This window comes from Giraffa tippelskirchi, chromosome 12 (assembly GCF_054371585.1).
Source record: "Giraffa tippelskirchi isolate mGirTip1 chromosome 12, T2T-mGirTip1v1.2.pri, whole genome shotgun sequence".
NCBI lineage: Eukaryota > Metazoa > Chordata > Mammalia > Artiodactyla > Giraffidae > Giraffa > Giraffa tippelskirchi.
This window is the reverse complement of record NC_137286.1, coordinates 6,158,355-6,172,283: the sequence shown is the minus strand read 5'-3', so window position 1 is coordinate 6,172,283 and position 13,929 is coordinate 6,158,355. Positions and strand designations below refer to the sequence as shown.

At 49.1% G+C, this 13,929-nt stretch overlaps 1 long non-coding RNA gene across 1 annotated transcript; it reads right to left on the bottom strand.

Moving 5' to 3' along the window:
- Positions 1-235: 235 nt before the first annotated feature.
- LOC145529129 (uncharacterized) lies at positions 236-12,936 on the bottom strand. Its single transcript, XR_014070944.1, has 5 exons — positions 12,810-12,936; positions 6,205-8,803; positions 1,565-1,633; positions 939-1,117; positions 236-683 (listed from the first exon to the last, which is right to left on the bottom strand). It is a non-coding gene; the product is annotated as an uncharacterized LOC145529129 (long non-coding RNA).
- Between the last annotated feature and the right edge of the window lie 993 nt (positions 12,937-13,929).

Here is a 13,929-nt window from a genome sequence, read left to right as displayed (position 1 = left end):
GGCGGGCTACAGTCCATGTGGTTGCAAAGAGTCGGACATGACCGAGCAACTAACACACACACACACGTTTATTTTTTAATCTACAAAGTCTTTTTATGTGCTTGTCTCATCTGATGTTCCAAACAAGTCTCCAATAGAAGCTATTTTAGCCCCACTTGGCATCGGCAGACCTGGGAAAGGAAATGACTTGCCCATCACAACATGTAAGAGACAGAACAGGCTTCAAACCCAGTACTTTCTGATGCCAGGATTTTCTATGACTTAAGCATTTGAGGTTATGAAACAATCATTTGGACCAGAGGAATTTAAAAAAGGAGGAAAATGATCTGGAGAGAAAAAAAAGTGAGGTTCCTTCTAAAATGCAAATCACCAATCCCTCTGGCCAGAGTCCCACGAGGACCTAATGGATGACTTGGAACCCTGGAAGGGTGTGGTGGGTCAGCCGTGAGTGTTGCTCCCCAGCACAATGCATTTGCCACACACAGAGAAGAGAACACAGTTGGAACCAACCCCGGAAGACAGCTCATGAAGCTTCCAGACAAAGCATCTGATACAGGCAGGCTTCCCATCTTCATCCATGAGGCCAATTAGGGGTGGAGAGAGAGCATGGCCTGGGTTGCTTTTCTGGGATCAGCACAGCTGAGGCCTTCAGACACGTTTGCCGTCCTTCCCAGCCCATCATCCTACATGCAGAGTGAAAGCCTGGGCAGCAGGGAGAGGCACAGCCAGGCTCCTCCAGACGCACCCCTGCAGATCACTGGGGCTCAGACCCCATGACGAGGCCAGGGGCCTCCCTTTGGTGAGGCTACCAGGTCAATTCTTGGGCCCAGTGCCTTTCTCCTGCAGTACTTCTCAGGACCTTTACTGTGTGAATGTCCATCATGACTCTCCAAGGCAGGGGGTAGGGGCATAGAACATACAGGGTTTCCCCAGCTTACCTCTCCCCGGGTGCTGTTGTCCCACTTCAGGTGATGTCATGGGTGAAGGGGGTGGTGGCTTGAGACCGCCCAGTGGGATGGCACGGTTCCTGTGTGGGGGTCCCACTTGAGAAAGGCGGCAGCCGCTGCCATGTGTCTGTGACATCGCCTCCCTGGGGTTCTCGAGCCCACCTTGATGGCTGGTGGGAGAAAGAAGGGATGGGAGACCCCAAAATGGGTCCAGGACAGGTACCACCATCCACTCGCAGACCCTCACACCCTCTCTCCCAGCGGTGGCCACACAGACGGAGCACACCCTGACCCACTCACACCCCCAGCCCCTGATGGAGCCCTCCGCCCACCTCCCACCACGTGTACATCCCTCAGAGTCTTTGCTTCTCTCCTTCAATGCCTGCCCTGGAGCCACAGAAGACAGCTTTGCCTGGAGCAGGTGGAGCCCAGAGCACAGGGTGTGACACCCCACCCCCGGAGTCAGGAATCCAAACTCGCAGAGATTGAGGAATAATTCCAAGGCAGGTCCACTGCCTCCTCACAGAGCTCCCAGGGGGAGGAACCCAGCTGCCTACGTGGTGACCAGCTTGGTAGTGCCCCTTTATGGGCCTTTCCTCTCTCCCCACCTCACTCACCAGAATCCATTGCTTCCTGGGCTCACCTTCCAAAGGAACCCTCTGCATCCGACTTCTTTGGCTCCATTTCTACTTTTAGCAAAACACAAAAAGTTGTAGGGGGTGTGTGTGTGTATTTGTTCAGTTGTGTCCAACTCTTTTCAGACCCATAGACTGTAGCCCATCAGGCTTCTCTGTCCGTGGAATTTTCCAGGCAAAAATACTGGAGCGGGTTGCCATTTCCTACTCCGGGGGCTCTTTCCAACCCAAGGACCAAACCCATGTCTCCTGCACTGGCAAGCGGATTCTTTATCACTGAGCCACCTGGGAAGCCCTAAACAGTTAAGGAGTGTGTTTTATGTCACAGCCTCAAAGCTCCCAGTGAATAGACTGGCCTGAAATGCAACAGCCGGCCCTGAGAGGTAGGGAGCTCTTGGCCGCTAGAAACACAGACATAAATGCAACTTTGAGCCCATCAATAGTCTGTTGTTGACAGGAGCCCAGCCATGGGTCAAGAAGCTAGAACAAGGGATGTCAAAGTGCCAGTCCCCACCCGAGAGTTGTAATACCCTGATGACCAGGGTATTATGGCTTTTTCCTCCTGTGTGTTTGGGGTCAGTGTCCAGGAACTTGAGCCTGACCAAAGGGCTGGAGCCGGACTGTCAGAACAGGCACAGAGCAAGGTGGGATTCCCACAGCCAGACTGGACATGGAGGTGAGGGAGGAACCCCCAGAAAGAAAAGATACTCAAATTGCAAGATTATTGAAAGCCGGACAGCTTGCTCATCGACCAAAAAAGAAAAAAAAAAGAAGTGAAACAACAATGTTCTCCTTTTTCTTATCAACTGAGCAAAGTTGTTTTTTAAAAATGATTACAGCAGTAGCCAGTGAGCAGTGAAATTTATTGTTGTTCAGTCTCTCAGTCGTGTCTGACTCTTTGCAACCCCATGGACTGCAGCACGCCAGGCTTCCCTGTCCTCCACTATCTCCCAGAGTTTGCTCAAACTCATGTCCATTGAGTCTGTGATGCCATCCAACCACCTCATCTTCTGTTGCCCACTTCTCCCGCCCTCAATCTTTCCCAGCATCAGGGTCTTTTCCAATGAATATTCGTGGTTAATTTCCTTAGGATTGACAGCTTTGATCCCCTCGCAGTCCAAGGGACTTTCAAGAGTGTTCTCCAGCATCACAATTCAAAAGCATCGATTCCTTGAAAAATTGTTAATGAAAGTGCAATTTGGTCCTCGCCTTCCAGAGGTGAATTTAGCAATACATATCAACAAGCTGAATAGTTAGGTTACCCTCTCAAGAAATGTATCCTAAGGAACTGGTAAAATAGGAAAAGATTTATCTACAAGGGTGTTTAATGGGGTGTTATTAATTACAGCAAAACAGTGAAATCACCCAAAGGTCAAGCAACTGTAAATCAGATATAAATAATACATAGTATATTCATGCAAAAGGATAGTTTGTAAAAAGATATAGAAGACTCAGGATTTGGAAATATATTTATGATATATATTCTCTGGAGGGGAGAGAAAATAAACAGCTGTGATAGTAGGATCCATTTAAAAAACAAAGGTAAAATACAGTGTCACCTGAAAAGTTGGGGTCCAGGGCTTCCCTGGTGGTTCAGTAGTAAAGAATCAGCCTGCCCAATGCAGGAGACACAGGCTCAATCCCTTGTCTGGGACAGTCCTACACGCCTCGGGGCAATAAGCCCTTACGCCACAACTACTGAGGCTGTGCTCTGGAGCCCTCGAGCTGCAGCTACCGAGCCGATGAGCCTCAACTGCTGAAGCTCGTGTGCCTAGATTTATATATCATATATATGTACATATATAATATCTTCTTTTTCTATATATGTATATGTACATATACATGTATATGTGTGTATACATATACACACACTCCTGTAGGTTATCACTGTGCTGTAGCCCTGAAACTAACGCGATATTGTAAATCAAGTATACTTCAATTAAAAAAACAAACAGTGGCCCTGATGCACAGCATTCTGTAACCACATTCTTGTCATTGCAATTGCTGTTCTAGCTCCATGGACTAACAGGACATCAGGGGGTAAGGAAACCTTGGAAACCCCCAGCCCCAGGTGACCTTAACCATGGACGCTTCTGATAAGTTACTGACACCTGGCACCCTCTCTCAGAATACCATTCTACCTGCATAAAATGAAATAGGTGATGACAAAGGAAACCCATTATTTTAAAAATGATCAAATATTAAAAACAGATTTGTGATCTAGGAGTGCATGTGTTTCCTTATTAACACATTAAATAACAAGCCCGACCAGAGGGTCTAATAACCACCGTAATTTCAGAGTAGGAAGGAGTGCTGACGGCATTTTGAAATTTCTGCAACAAAAGCAGTGGAAAAGGAAAATATCTGGGATTCCTGTTGGTAACAAAGTCACAGGCGCTGCAAACCCTCTACCGACATCACACCGTCCCCATCCAGACGAGGGACTCCACTCAGTTAGACGTTAGTGAGAATAAATGTATTGTTTTATTTTCTCATCCAGATCTGTAGGCCTGTCCACAGGCCTTTGCTTCCCCAATGAGATGCCTGCCCTGGTCCAACCCCCTCTATCTGCACCAGAGAAAATAGAACCAGAGAAAGCTACACAAAGTCTGAACCCAGAACCCAGTGCCCTGCCTCTCCAGTCACCCTCCATCCTTTAGAGATAAAATGCAGATTCAACTCAGAGCTTGGCCTGGGGGTGTCTCACCATTAAAGTTTGACTGATTCATTGGTGCTGGGGCACACCAAAGCCAGCGCATGCCAATATGTGTGTACCCGCACACTGGCTCACCTCGCTCACTGGTCCTGCCTGACTCCGTGGTGCAGGGCTCAGCTCAGGGAGCTCCCCTGGACCCCACAGCCCCACATGTCCCTGGCCCAGAAGCTGGATGACCCCCGCTGCAGCAGCGGCCAGCAGGCCCCATCCACCCCAGGCTGGCAGGCTGGCAGTCAGCGGCTGCCCACCGAGCGCAGGGCCTCTGCCCACATTAACTTCCAGCTGGGATAATTCTTCTCCAGGTTTTTTTTAATCCGGCCACCAAGTGGGCCTGCCACCACACTGCTGTTTTTCATCTTGTTAATTGAGTCATTTATTTTGTTAAAAGGTGAAACTTTACCAGGGTTTATGTGCCAAGTGTAAGAAGGTATATTTAATGATACATCAAATGGCCACAGCTTCAGATGCCGCTGCTTCTGGAGACCGTGCAGCTCTAGGGGGAGGGCGGGAGGGCGGGAGGGCGGGAGGGAGCCCATCCCTCGCAATTAAAATATGCTGGTTTTACAAACAGCCACGAGTTAAATCCCACCCACACAACCTTGGCCTCAGGGTGCGCCCAGAAATGCACAGGATGGCTGGAGACTTCAGCAAAGGGTCTAGGCCCTGTTCATTCTGTCCCCAGGGCATCCTGATGACGCTAGCCGGTTCTCCCGTGTGATCAGGCCTGAACCCTGAGCGGCTCCCTTTGCTCCTGGTTCCCCGGCTCGCAGGCTCCAGTGTCCAGCATCTCTCAGGTGAGGGATCAATTGGCCCCTCCCACTCTGCTCGGCCCCGCCCACCTTCGGGACTTTCTCACTCAAGTCCTGACAGCCAGCATCCATACTGCGCCCTGAATCTCCCAGAGGACCTTCCAAACCCCAGAGCTCAGCTGGCCCTCCTCCACCTAGAACTTCAGCGCCCTCCTTCTCCTAAAACCTCTGGGTAAAGTCCGAACTCCCTGGACCCTGTCCAAAGCCTTGCCAGTCTGGCCCCACCTCTGTCCAGCCCCAGCTTCGACCAGCCCCACCCTCCCTGCCTGCAGGGCAGCCAGGCCCTGTGCTGCTTGAGAGCTCTGTGCCTTGAAATAAAGTCCTCCGCACGCCCATCCTCTGCCTCCCTCCTCACTCTAAGATCGTGTTTCTCTTCTCAACCCACTAGAATCACTCGGTGAGCTTTGTAAAATACTGATGCTTTAGTCCCAGCCAAGACCAACTGAATCAGAATCTCAGAGCTCCAAGCCCAGGTACCCTGTTGATTCCATGCGCAGCAGAGTCGAGAAGCCCCATTTCAACATTCTCCTCGCCCCTCGAGGCCAGGCCCGGTTATCACCTCCTGCAGGAAGCCCTCCTGGCCTCTGCCCTCAAGTCCCTCACCAGCCGAGGGTGAATGAGGCCCCTCCTCTGGGTCCCAGGTCTCCCCGTTGCAAACGTCACACAACTGTTATGGTTATCCCAGCGCTCTCTGTGAGAGTGCTCTTGAGGGCAAGCAGTGGCTGGAATCACAATTTGCAGCCCAGAGCCTGGCCACAGAGGGTGCTCAGTGGAGACTCAGGGAGAGTCTGTGAGTATACCCCACAATCCCACAACGATGTGTGACCAAGAAGCGCTCCCAGCAAAGATGCCGATCAGGGAGGTCGAGGCACCTCAGCAGGTCTCCCAGACAGGACAGGGGCGGGGGTGGGGGAGGGGTGGTGCTGGAGCGGGACAGCTTGAGCCATGGTGTGGAGGCTGGAAACACCCGTCATCAGGGCCTCAGGGAAACTTCTCGTAGATTGACAGGAGAGTGCAAGGTGCTCTTGAAAGAGCCAGGTCCCCAGAGTTTCATCCAACCCTGCCACCTCCCAGCTGTGTGACCTGGGGTAACTCACCTAGCCTCTCTGAGCCTGTTTCCTCATCCATAAGGCAGATAGTCCTCCACCTCGGGGGGATTGGGGGAAGATTTTGCAGCAGGACACGTATGAAGGGTCAGGCACGGGCCCGGTGGGTCAAAGTTCAGAGAAGGCAGCACCCCCTGATTACAGCCTTGGTCCCCTCAGTTCTGGTTCCCTCTCTCCTGGGGACGCCCCTGTGGCCCCCAGGCCCACCCGTCAGCTGCAGGCTGCCGGCGGGCACCACACCATGGACACCAGCCTTCCCCTTTGTGCTCCACGTGTCCAGAAGACGGCCAGAAGGGTGCAGTCCTCACATTCCTTCCGCCCTGACCAGTGCCTCCGGAAAACACAACTGAATGGCTGGGCCGCGGACGTTTCTGTCAGTCGGACTCCCGCCTCCGTCTGACAGCAGGTTTCTTCCTGATTCTGTCCTGACACACGTTTATGAAGCACCAGCTGTGTGCCAGGTTCCGGGCTAGGAGGCGAGGGGGCCATGGGAGCGTGTGCCTTTTCGTGGTCCAGCGCCCACAGTGCCAGCATGGGTGGGCCTCACCCGATCCACTGAGGGTCTGAGTGACACAGACAGGAGGGGAAACAGAGGGTTTGCTCTGGGTCTGAGCTTCTCCTGCCGTCTTCTCCTGCCCTCGGACACATAGTCCTGGTTCTCTGGCCTTTGGATTCCAACTGAGTTATACCCCCTGCTCTCCTGGTTCCCCAGCTTGCAGATGGCAGATCAAGGGACTTCTCAGCATCCACAGCTAGTGAGCCGATTCCTGTAATAAATCTCCATATATATAGACTTATATGGAGAGACAGACAGACAGACATCCTATTGGCTCTGTTTCTCTGGAGAACCCTGACTAGTACACTGACCGTGTGACCCAGGGCAGTTCAGCCCATCTCTCTTTGTGTCCGTTTCATCTGAATGTGGAGTTTTCACCCCATTGGGTTGTTCTGGGACTTAAACAGTGATAAGCAGCAGCAATAGACGTCCAGCCCTTGAAGTGGGGCCTGGCACACGGTGCAGGGTTCCTGCATCAGGCTGAGTTTAATTCCACCCCTTCCCATCTGCACAGTTCACCCCCAGCCTCTGACTCCCTGCAGTTTGCAGAACACAGAATGGTGCTGTATAGAGTGCGCCTCGGGGTGGTCACACATGTTGCTCCATCTGCTTAAGAAATCGCCCCCTTTTTCTCCCGTCAAGACCCATGAGCAGTCTCTCCATGGGGGTACCCTCCTCCAAGAAGCCTTCCCGGGCTGCCCTGTGGCTGTCCCTGTGGTGTCTGCTGGCTCATCCATCCCCTAACCCAGCTCGTGAGTTACTTGAGAGCAGAAACCAGCTCCTTTCTCTCTCTGTCTCCTCCAAGCCTGGCCCAGGACTTGGGAAGCAGACCCTCAATATGTATTTGCTGAAGAAAGAGGGAGGGGAGGGGAGGAGGGAGGGAGGAAGAGAAGAAAGAACCCCTCGGCCTTCGACCTGCAGCCTCAGTGCTTCTTACATATCACACAGCTCCACGGACGCAGGTTCGTCCAAGCCTCCCTTGCAGTTGGCATGCATCCTTGGACACAGGACAGTTTCTCTCTTCTCTCCTTCATGGAGGATCCAGAGTCCACCTCACCCTTGAGCAGCCCAGGAATTCTAGGGATCCTGGGAATTCCTAAGAATCCTCTAGCTTGTTTTTGCTTGGAAACCACAGGGACCAAAAGATAGACTGTGGCTTTTTTTTTTTTTTTTGAAAGGCTTAATGTTGTCTTTCCATAAGAAGAGAAACCTTGATAATAAAACTTCCAGACCCCAAAAAGCAGGAGTGACTTGAAGAAAGACCCAAATGGGACATACAAGCTCAGCTCTTCATGAGGGCCAGTGGATTCACCAGATTGCTTGGTATTTTGTGTTCAGTGTTTGAGTCAACCAGCAGCTGGTTGTCCCCTTCCCAAGAGTAGCCTATTTAATGCCTCTGTGCTTAGTCATTCAGTCATGTCTGACTCTTTATGATCTCATGGACTGCAACCCGCCAGGTTCCTCTGTCCATGGGATTTTCTGGGCAAGAATACTGAAGTGGGTAGCCATTCCGTTCTCCAGGAGATCTTCCCAACTCAGGGATCAAACCCGAACCTTCCACATTGCAGGCAGATTCTTTACCAGCTGAGCCACCAGAGAAGCCCAGGGTGGGGATGAGGAGAGATGTTCCCCTGAGACAAGACACCAGCATTCAGGTGCTGTGATGCCACGGGGGCGGACACAGCCTTCAGAGCCCTCCTTAACCCATGCCCCACACCCCTGGGCATCAGGAGCCCACCCTTTCCACCAGGACCCACAATGTGGTGGCCAAGGCGGCCTGCGGTTCCTCCACAGCCAAGCCTTACACAAATGTCAGGTCCCGGTGTTCCTTCCAATGCTGACCTTGTCTGTTGATCTCATCCGGACAGCTCACCCACCTGTAGCCGTTGTCTTTCAGCGCTCAGGGGAGGCAGGAGTCTTTCTCCTCTTCAGAGACCCAACCTTCCGTAATTCCTGGGGAAACATGGTGATGCAGGGTTGGGGATGTGAGGCTTCAGCATCTTCTGAGAATTAGGACTCTGTTTTTCTTATTTTCTTTAAAAAAAAAATTTTTTTAATTGAAGTATAGTTGATTTTCAACATTGAGTTTTCTTATGCTTTGAAACCCAAAGAAGCCGTTTATCTTGCAGGCTCCAGATAAGGATATTTTTGCTAATTAGAACCATGGAGATTGTATAGAGGGAGGTGATAAAAATCTCAGACCCCAGCATTTACCCCAGAGCATGACCAGTAAGCTGCTTAGAACTCAACTGGTAAAGAATCTGCCTGCAATGCAGGAGACCCCAGTTCGATTTCTGGGTTGGGAAGATCCCCTGGAGAAGGGATAGACTACCCGCCCCAGTATGTATATTTACCCCCACTTCACAGAGGAGGAAACTAAGGTTTTGACAGAGAATCTGGTGGGTTTTCGGTCATCAGGTGTCAAGTGCTTCCTGTGTGGCACGGGAGCAGAGACACACACCAGGCACACAATGCCTTCTCTACTCCTCTCCCCAGCTCTGCCGGCGAGGATTACTACTCCCCTCCCACCCTTACTGCAAACGTCAGACTGAAACTGAAGAAAGTAGGGAGACCACCAGACCATTCAGGCATGACCTATATCAAATCCCTTACGACTCTACAGTGGGAGTGACAAATAGATTCAAGGGATTCGATCTCGTAGAGTGCCTGAAGGACTATGGACGGAGGTTCGTGACATTATACAGGAGGCGGCAATCAAGACCATCCTCAAGAAAAACAAACGCAAAAAGACAAAATGGTTGTCTGAGGAGGCCTTACAAATAGCTGAGAGAAGAAGAGAAGCTAAAGGCAAAGAAGAAAAGGAAAGATATGCCCATCTGAATGCAGAGAATAGTAAGGAGAGATAAGAAAGCCTTCATCAGTGATCAATACAAAGAAATAGAGGAAAACACTAGAATGGGAAAGACTAGAGATCTCTTCAAGAAAATTAAAGATTCCAAGGGAATATTTCATGCAAAGATGGGCACAATAAAGGACAGAAACGGTATGGATCTAACAGAAGCAGAAGATATTAAGAAGAGGTGGCAAGAATACACAGAAGAACTATACAAAAAAGACCTTCATGACCCAGATAACCACAATGCTGTGATCACTCACCTAGAGCCAGACATCCTGGAATGTGAAGTCAAGTGGGCCTTAGGAAGCATCACTACAAACAAAACTAGTGAAGGTGATGGAATTTCAGTTGAGCTATTTCAAATCCTAAAAGATGATGCTGTGAAAGTGCTGCACTCAATATGCCAGCAAATTTGAAAAACTCAGCAACGGCCACAGGACTGGAAAAGATCAGCTTTCATTCCAATCCCAAAGAAGGGTAATGCTAAAGAATATTCAAATTACCACGCAATTGCACTCATCTCACATGCTAGCAAATGCTCAAAATTCCCCAAGCTAGGCTTCAACAGTAAATGAAAAGAGAACTTCCAGATATTCAAGCTGGACTGAGAAAAGGTAGAGGAACCAGAGATCAAATTGACAACATCCATTGGATCATAGAAAAATCAAGCGAGTTCCAGAAAAACATCTAATTCTGCTTTATTGACTATGCCAAAGCCTTTGACTGTGTGGATCACAACAAACTGGAAAATTCTTAAAGAGATGGGAATACCAGACCACCTTACCTGCCTCCTCAGAAATCTGTATGCAGGTCAAGAAGTAACAGTTAGAACCGGACATGTAACAATGGACTGGTTCCAAACTGGGAAAGGAGTACATCAAGGCTGTATATTGTCACCCTGCTTATTGAACTTCTATGCAGAGTACATCATATGAAATGCCGGGCTGGATGAAGCACATGTTGGAATCAAGATTGCCAGGAGAAATATCAATAACCTCAGATATGCAGATGACACCACCTTTATGGCAGAAGGAGGAGAGCAACTAAAGAGTTTCTTGATGAAAGTTGAAGAGGAGAGTGAAAAAGCTGGCTTAAAACTCAACATTCAAAAAACAATGATCATGGCATCCGGTCCCATCACTTCATGGCATCACTTCATTGGGAAACAATGGAAACAGTGACAGACTTTATTTTCTTGGGTTCCAAAATCACTGCAGATGGTGCGTGCAGCCATGAAATTAAAAGATGCTTGCTCCTTGGAAGAAAAGCTATGACAAACCTAGCCAGTGTACTAAAAACCAGAGACATTACTTTGCCAACAAAGGTCTGTCTAGTCGAAGCTATGGTTTTACAAGTAGTCATCTATGGTTGTGAGTAGTCATCTATGGATATTTTACAAGTAGTCATCTATGTGTGGACCATAAAGAAAACTGAGCACCAAAGAATCAATCAACACTGTGGTGTTGGAGAAGACTCTTGAGAGTCCCTTGGACTGCGAGGAGATCAAACCAGTCAATCCTAAAGGAAATCAGTCCTGAATATTCATTGGAAGGGATATATATCAGCATAGTAATACTGAAGCTGAAGCTCCAATACTTTGGCCACCTGATGTGAAGAACTGACTCATTGGAAAACACTCAAGCTGGGAAAGATTGAAGGCAGGAGAAGGGGACGACAGAGGATGAGATGTCATGACTTGATGGACATGAGGTTGAGCAAGCTCTGGGAGTTGGTGATGGACAGGGAAGCCTGGCATGCTGCAGCACATGGGCTTGCAAAGAGTCAGACAAGACTGAGCAGCTGAACCAAACTGAACTGAAGATGAAAAGGACATCTCTTTTGGTGTTAGTTCTAGAAGGTCTTCTAGGTCTTCATAGAACCGTTCAACTTCAGCTTCTTCAGCATTAGTGGTTAGGGCATAGACTGTGATATTTCATGGTTTGCCTTGCAAACGAACAGTGGTCATTCTGTCATTTCTGAGATTGTACCCAAATACTGCACTTCAGGCTCTTTTGTTGGCTATGAGGGCTACGCCATTTCTTCTAAGGGATTCTTGCCTACAGTAGTAGATGTAATGGTCATCTGAATTAAATTCACCCATTCCGGCCCATTTTAGTTCACTGATTCCTAAAATGTTGATGTTAACTCTTGCCATCTCCTGTTTGACCACTTCCAATTTACCTGGATTCATGGACCTAACATTCCAGGTTCCTATGCAATATTGTTTCTTTACAGCATTGAACTTTACATCCATCACCAGTCACATCCACAACTGGGCATTGTTTTTTTTTTGGCTCAGCCTCTTCATTCCTTCTGCAGCTATTTCTCTCCTATTCTCCACTAGCATTTTGGGCACTTACCAACCCGGGGAGTTCATCTTTTCAGTGTCATATCTTTTTGCTTTTGCATGGGGTTCTCAAGGCAAGAATACTGAAGTGGTTTGCCATGCCCTTCTCCAGTGGACCACATTTTGTTATAACTCTCCACCATGACCCGTCTGTCTTGGATGGCCCTCCTCTGCTTGGCTGATAGTTTCATTGAGTTAGACAAGGCTGTGATCCATGTGATCATTTTGGTTAGTTTTCTGTGATTGTGGTTTTCCTTCTGTCTGCCCTCTGTTGGATAAGGATAAGAGGACCTCACTACACCTTCCTAGCTTCACCTCTCAAATGAGCAAACCCCACCTTCTCCATTTAGGGGAATTATATGATTTAATGAAGGCCACCTGGTGGGTGCTCAGCAAACAGTGGATGCCCCTCCTGCCTCCCTACATTTGTAAGTACCCAAAAGATCAGCATGATATATGAGTCTTTGAGAGGGCCACACAGTTGACCAAGGTCTATGGGGCCTGGCATTTTATATGCAGCTGTGGAAACCCATCTTCCAAGGACTATATTGACTGTTGCTAACTGGCAGGAAGACAAAACCTTACAGCAACTTGTGAACTCAAGCACACGGTAGAAATCTATGAACTGGGGAGAAAACCAAGATGACATGACTTGCCCAGCGTCACAGCAATTCCTAATGCTCTGGCTTCAGAAAACATCTGCCTCATTGTTTCCCAAGCCACCTGGGATCTATAAGGACGAGCTTCTTGACACTTGACAGCAATACAGAAGTTCTCCCTGCCCACAGCATTCCATTTGCCTAGACCTAGAGGGGCTTAGGAGTGCCCTTGCTCACCTGACACTCCTATGCTTCCTTCAGGGCCAGCTTGAAGTTCCCCTCCACTGGCCCCACTAAGCCCTATTGCTCCTATTGAGTGTCTCCATTTGTGTCCTTGTCTTTCCCAGAACATTGTGGGCTCCCTGTGGCTATGGACCCAACCCTGTATCCCTATTATCTGACCCAGGGCATGACACCCATTATGACCACACCAACAACCAAGACCCAAGTTTCTTTGTCATTTGCAACATGATTGATGCTCACAAAGGAAGGAAAAATAAAAGGGGACATTTGTGGTCAAATTGGTGGGAACCACAGAGCTAGTTAAAACTCTTCCTTTTCCACAGAAGCAACCAGAGGCCCTTATGGGAAGTATCTTGCCCAAAATCTTCAAAGAAGGTGGTGACAGAGCAAGAAATCTGACCCAGAAATATGATTCATAGTCCCCACTCCACTTCCTCATTGAGAGTTGAGGGAGGGTGGGTACCAAGAAGAGAAGATGCCTCTTTCTGGGAACATTGCTTTCTTTAATTAACGAGGGGCCCTGGGGTCAAAATTCTTCTGGGCTTCAAGCCCATCTTTAAAGCTTCAACCAATGTTAATTAAAAGAGCTTTTTCAGCACTCACCGGACCAGCCTCTGCTGAGAACTGAGTGGCCTCCATGGACACAAACAGCATCTTTCACATACCAGGCTGACTGCTTTGAGCAGAGTGGGCTGCAACCTCCTAAGGGATAAGGAGAACCCAAGAGCCATTGAAGAAGTACATGGTCTGTGGAAGGGAGGTACTCGCCAGCCCAAGAGGACTGAAACTTTGAAGCTGAGCAGGACCTTGTGGGATCCTTCTGGGTACAAAAGCCCTCTGTGTCCCCTGTTTCTTGTTTGTAGGAAAAAAATTCAGGCTCTCAGACCTTCCCTGAGTCCAAAGGGCAGATACAAACAGTTTCTAATTAGGGAAGTGACGGAATGCAGAGATAAAGGAGGAGCAATCAAGAAACATGAAGCAGGGTCCTGATTCCTCCTCCGTTCAGTTCAGTTCAGTCGCTCAGGCATGTCTGACTCTTTGCAGCCCCATACACTGCAGCATACCAGGCTTCCCTGTCCATCACTAACTCCCGGAGCTTGCTCAAACTCATGTC